The following is a 6,570-nucleotide window of genomic DNA, read 5'->3' as shown; positions in this document are numbered from 1 at the left end:
AGCTGGATGCGTGAAGTATGGAATTTGTGGCTGTCTTTTTGCGAAAGATGTCAGTATGCAATGTGCCATCAGGACCTATATTAATATAAAGGTCCAAAAATTCTACCTGCGTATTGCTACAGCTAAAGGTGAGTTTGATGTTCATGTTGTTGTGGTTGAGAACATCGACGAAGTCCCTGAACCCCGCGGCGGTACCCCGCCAGAGGATCAGCACATCATCGATGTATCTCAACCACAACAACACGTGTTGAGTGAATATAACGTTGTCCTCAGAGAACACAACCTCCCGTTCCCACCAGCCCAGGAAGAGGTTGGCATAGGAGGGTGCGCAGGTGGCCCCCATCGCAGTACCTCTTTTCTGCAGATAGTACCTACTCCTGAAGATAAAGTAATTATGAGTGAGAATAAATCTCAATAACTTCAGGATAAGGTCCATCAGTCCAGTGGAGACATTCTGCATGGACAGATAAAATCGTGTGGCGCGCAGACCATCCTCATGATCAATACAAGTATAGAGAGACTCCACATCACAAGTCGCCAGAAGAATATTCTCATCGACTGTGATGTGGGCTAAGCGCGCCAACACGTCCATGGTATCTCGAATATAAGATGGTAAAGTCTCCACTGAACATTGCAGAAAAGAGTCTATAAATCTGCAGATGGGTTCGCATAACCCACCTATGCCTGATACTATAGGCCTCCCCGGGGGGTGGGTCGGATCCTTGTGCACTTTCGGCAACAAGTAAAACGTGGGGACTCTAGGAAATTTAGTGATTAAGGCCTGACTATTACGTTCAGTGATATAGTTGTCTAATACTGCTGACCTCAATATGCGGTCGATCTCAGCTTTATAGCGGATAGTGGGGTCTGAGGCAATTTCTGAATAACATGTATGATTTTTTAGTTGTTTGTAAGCTTCTTTTTCATACATCACCTCAGGCCAGATGACTATATTGCCGCCTTTGTCGCTGGGTTTGATGACGATATCCCGCATCTCCTTCAATTCCTTGATCGCCACAGACTCTGATCTTGTGAGGTTTGCGTCATCCATCTTAGTAGATATTTTCTTAAAATCCTCCGTGACCATATTCAGGAATACTTCCACTGGAGGACAGATCTGCCATGGAGGGCAGAAGGTCGACTGTGGTTTCAAGTGAGATAAGATATCCTTTTCTTCTGTCTGTATTATACCTTGGTCATCTAATAGGGATTCAAGTTCTTGGAGATGTATTTGCTCTTGTGTATTCAGCTGTAACAGCTCCGCATTCTCATCACTGCTTCCACGATTCTTAGAGAAAAATTTGTACAAAAGAAGCTTTCTGCAAAATAAATTAACATCTTTGATCCACTCGAAGTGGTCCATGCAGGTTGTTGGGGCAAATGAGAGACCTCTTCGTAACACTTTTTCCTGATCTTCTGTAAGAATAATACTTGACAAGTTAATAATTGTCATTTCATTATCCATGTTTATGGTGGTGTTACTCACTTGGGTTTTTGTGTTAGTATCGTGCGTCCCCTTAGCTCTCTTTGCTCCCCTCCTAGTCCTCCTTCTAGTGTGGGAAGCTTTGTACCTGTGTCTAAAAAATGTGACCGACTTGTTAAATGGGATACTGAAGAAGTGCTTTCGGCGTCTGATAATTCTAAGTCAGATGCAGACACCCCCGATGATATAGAGACTGAGTTTGTTTTTTTGTTAAGTGTTCTTCTATTTGCACTCTTGTTTTTGTTTGTGCGTCTCCCACTGTGCCACTTATATACAGTATTATTTTTATAGTCCTCTTGGTCACGTTCAAATTTGGTTTTTTTGAATGCAATCAGATCTTGCTCGAATTTGTCTAAATCTTTGTCAATTCGCTTAAATTGACTTATTTCTGTGTCTGTTAGTTCTTTCTCAAGTGCATCAATTTGTAGTGTAAATTCTTTAACACGGGCCTGATCGTGCTCTATCAGTATTTTAATTAGAGCGAAGGAGCAGGTACTAAGGCTTTCCTCCCACTGTTGTTTGAGTTTAATATCTTCAAACTCAAAAGAGGGGAACGTTTGAACCCTTAAGCCTCTGGGTATAAACTGGTACAACAGGTATTTCTCTAGTGCGGTCTTGTTCCACCATGAACGCAACCGTTTCTGAGATAGCTGTTTTAGGGCTTTGATTTTATCACCACTCCCTATTGTTTGTGAGATAGGGGTCTGAGGGATATCTGATGTATTGATGGTGAATGCCTCATTAGCGTACGCACGACGGCGTTCCTCACTAGCCACAAAATCCATTAAAAACTGTTCTGTGTACTTAAGAGCTAAATATCACTCAATCAAGGGAGCTGGGGTCTAGAAACTAACAAAATTAGTATATGTAATAGTATGCAAGAGAAAAAGAGAGGGCCCCGCATCCACAAGACATGTAAACACAACTAAATACCGACACTGGAGAATTTCAAACTACAGTGAGTTGTCGGTGGTGCTATAAGGGCAGTATAATAGATAGTGAGAGAGAAAAAAGGCCCTAAATAAAGCACTCTAGTATATGTATCAGTACAAATCACATAAGGTTTATTAATGTATTGTCACAGAACAAAAATGGTTAAAACAAAGCACAGAAATGTTTAAAATACAGCATGGATCCCCTGTACATTACAAGGCTAAACAATTCCCTCAAAGAAAATGCCCAAGATACACTCAGATAGTATTCTGAAACACCTGACAAAATAAACCTGGTGTGACACCCAACAGACTAAATAGTCACAGCTAAGGCTATGTAATAATCTGCAAAGATCAGAGTCACAGCTAAGGCTATGTAATAATCTGCAAAGAAGTCTAATATGCCTGCTGGCCCCTGCAATATAGAGTTTGTCTGAAGCGACAATGAGTGGCAGGTAAGTGACAGCAGAGATACACAGATTAAAGCCTAAGAATACATGTTAGCCTATAGCTAGAGATAGTGATACATCACCTATGGTCAGGTACAGTGTGGTCGGTGCATTCAGGGTGGAACAAGGAGGGATGTTAGAGCATGGTAATGTGACCCAAAGAGGGGACAAACCAGGGGATCCTGCCTGCTGGACCTGCTCCTACGTGTTTCGGCACACAGCCTTCTACTGGGAGTGGTGATCTAAGCAGGGTAACATGCAGGTTTAAAAAGGGAACTAATTGGGCTAGTGGGGGTAATCACCTGGCAAAAATCAGACTGACATAGATTAAGCAGAGGACAAACAGGTGTAAGCTAAGATTGAGGCTGATGGAGTCAGAGATGGTCATAGGTTATCTACCAATGAAAAATTCAGTATTGTAGGTGCACTCACACACCTCCGAAATAGTCACTAATTACATGAATACCTGCCTGGTGTATCCAATATATGGCAGTAGCAGGAAGCTTATCCTCAGGCTGTAGCACATAATGTACCTCAGCGCCACAGATGAAATGAATTAATGGGCATTTTCTTTGAGGGAATTGTTTAGCCTTGTAATGTACAGGGGATCCATGCTGTATTTTAAACATTTCTGTGCTTTGTTTTAACCATTTTTGTTCTGTGACAATACATTAATAAACCTTATGTGATTTGTACTGATACATATACTAGAGTGCTTTATTTAGGGCCTTTTTTCTCTCTCACTATCTATTATACTGCCCTTATAGCACCACCGACAACTCACTGTAGTTTGAAATTTTCCAGTGTCGGTATTTAGTTGTGTTTACATGTCTTGTGGATGCGGGGCCCTCTCTTTTTCTCTTGCATACTATTACATATACTAATTTTGTTAGTTTCTAGACCCCAGCTCCCTTGATTGAGTGATATTTAGCTCTTAAGTACACAGAACAGTTTTTAATGGATTTTGTGGCTAGTGAGGAACGCCGTCGTGCGTACGCTAATGAGGCATTCACCATCAATACATCAGATATCCCTCAGACCCCTATCTCACAAACAATAGGGAGTGGTGATAAAATCAAAGCCCTAAAACAGCTATCTCAGAAACGGTTGCGTTCATGGTGGAACAAGACCGCACTAGAGAAATACCTGTTGTACCAGTTTATACCCAGAGGCTTAAGGGTTCAAACGTTCCCCTCTTTTGAGTTTGAAGATATTAAACTCAAACAACAGTGGGAGGAAAGCCTTAGTACCTGCTCCTTCGCTCTAATTAAAATACTGATAGAGCACGATCAGGCCCGTGTTAAAGAATTTACACTACAAATTGATGCAATTGAGAAAGAACTAACAGACACAGAAATAAGTCAATTTAAGCGAATTGACAAAGATTTAGACAAATTCGAGCAAGATCTGATTGCATTCAAAAAAAACAAATTTGAACGTGACCAAGAGGACTATAAAAATAATACTGTATATAAGTGGCACAGTGGGAGACGCACAAACAAAAACAAGAGTGCAAATAGAAGAACACTTAACAAAAAAACAAACTCAGTCTCTATATCATCGGGGGTATCTGCATCTGACTTAGAATTATCAGACGCCGAAAGCACTTCTTCAGTATCCCATTTAACAAGTCGGTCACATTTTTTTAGACACAGGTACAAAGCTTCCCACACTAGAAGGAGGACTAGGAGGGGAGCAAAGAGAGCTAAGGGGACGCACGATACTAACACAAAAACCCAAGTGAGTAACACCACCATAAACATGGATAATGAAATGACAATTATTAACTTGTCAAGTATTATTCTTACAGAAGATCAGGAAAAAGTGTTACGAAGAGGTCTCTCATTTGCCCCAACAACCTGCATGGACCACTTCGAGTGGATCAAAGATGTTAATTTATTTTGCAGAAAGCTTCTTTTGTACAAATTTTTCTCTAAGAATCGTGGAAGCAGTGATGAGAATGCGGAGCTGTTACAGCTGAATACACAAGAGCAAATACATCTCCAAGAACTTGAATCCCTATTAGATGACCAAGGTATAATACAGACAGAAGAAAAGGATATCTTATCTCACTTGAAACCACAGTCGACCTTCTGCCCTCCATGGCAGATCTGTCCTCCAGTGGAAGTATTCCTGAATATGGTCACGGAGGATTTTAAGAAAATATCTACTAAGATGGATGACGCAAACCTCACAAGATCAGAGTCTGTGGCGATCAAGGAATTGAAGGAGATGCGGGATATCGTCATCAAACCCAGCGACAAAGGCGGCAATATAGTCATCTGGCCTGAGGTGATGTATGAAAAAGAAGCTTACAAACAACTAAAAAATCATACATGTTATTCAGAAATTGCCTCAGACCCCACTATCCGCTATAAAGCTGAGATCGACCGCATATTGAGGTCAGCAGTATTAGACAACTATATCACTGAACGTAATAGTCAGGCCTTAATCACTAAATTTCCTAGAGTCCCCACGTTTTACTTGTTGCCGAAAGTGCACAAGGATCCGACCCACCCCCCGGGGAGGCCTATAGTATCAGGCATAGGTGGGTTATGCGAACCCATCTGCAGATTTATAGACTCTTTTCTGCAATGTTCAGTGGAGACTTTACCATCTTATATTCGAGATACCATGGACGTGTTGGCGCGCTTAGCCCACATCACAGTCGATGAGAATATTCTTCTGGCGACTTGTGATGTGGAGTCTCTCTATACTTGTATTGATCATGAGGATGGTCTGCGCGCCACACGATTTTATCTGTCCATGCAGAATGTCTCCACTGGACTGATGGACCTTATCCTGAAGTTATTGAGATTTATTCTCACTCATAATTACTTTATCTTCAGGAGTAGGTACTATCTGCAGAAAAGAGGTACTGCGATGGGGGCCACCTGCGCACCCTCCTATGCCAACCTCTTCCTGGGCTGGTGGGAACGGGAGGTTGTGTTCTCTGAGGACAACGTTATATTCACTCAACACGTGTTGTTGTGGTTGAGATACATCGATGATGTGCTGATCCTCTGGCGGGGTACCGCCGCGGGGTTCAGGGACTTCGTCGATGTTCTCAACCACAACAACATGAACATCAAACTCACCTTTAGCTGTAGCAATACGCAGGTAGAATTTTTGGACCTTTATATTAATATAGGTCCTGATGGCACATTGCATACTGACATCTTTCGCAAAAAGACAGCCACAAATTCCATACTTCACGCATCCAGCTTCCACCCTGAACACCAAATCAGAGGCATCCCTAAAAGTGAATTCCTGCGACTTAGACGCAATGTCTCCTCTGAGAGAGACTTTTCCACAAGGGCAGGAGAGATGAGGGAAAGATTCAGCCAGCGAGGGTATAGCAAACGCAATGTGGACAAGGGCTATAAATTAGCTCTAGCTACCCCCAGAGACACTTTATTGTATCCTAAAAGCAAAGCCCATGCCGACTGTAAAATCCGCTTCATAGGTACTTATAACCGACAATGGTGCCAATTACGTACGACACTTCAAAATCATTGGCAGATTCTAATGACAGACCCAGATCTTAAAAAAGCCCTAGGCGACAGAATTACAATGAGCAGTCGCAAATCGCCCAACCTTAGAAACAAACTAGTGACTAGTCATTTTGTTCCTACCATACAAACAACTTTCCTCTCAACAGCTAAGAGAAAAAAGGGTTTCTATAAATGTAAAAATTGTTCTGCCT

This window comes from Ascaphus truei, unplaced genomic scaffold (genome assembly GCF_040206685.1).
Source record: "Ascaphus truei isolate aAscTru1 unplaced genomic scaffold, aAscTru1.hap1 HAP1_SCAFFOLD_532, whole genome shotgun sequence".
In the NCBI taxonomy this organism is placed as follows: domain Eukaryota; kingdom Metazoa; phylum Chordata; class Amphibia; order Anura; family Ascaphidae; genus Ascaphus; species Ascaphus truei.
The sequence above is the reverse complement of the archived record's forward strand: the minus strand, read 5'-3'. Positions refer to the sequence as shown.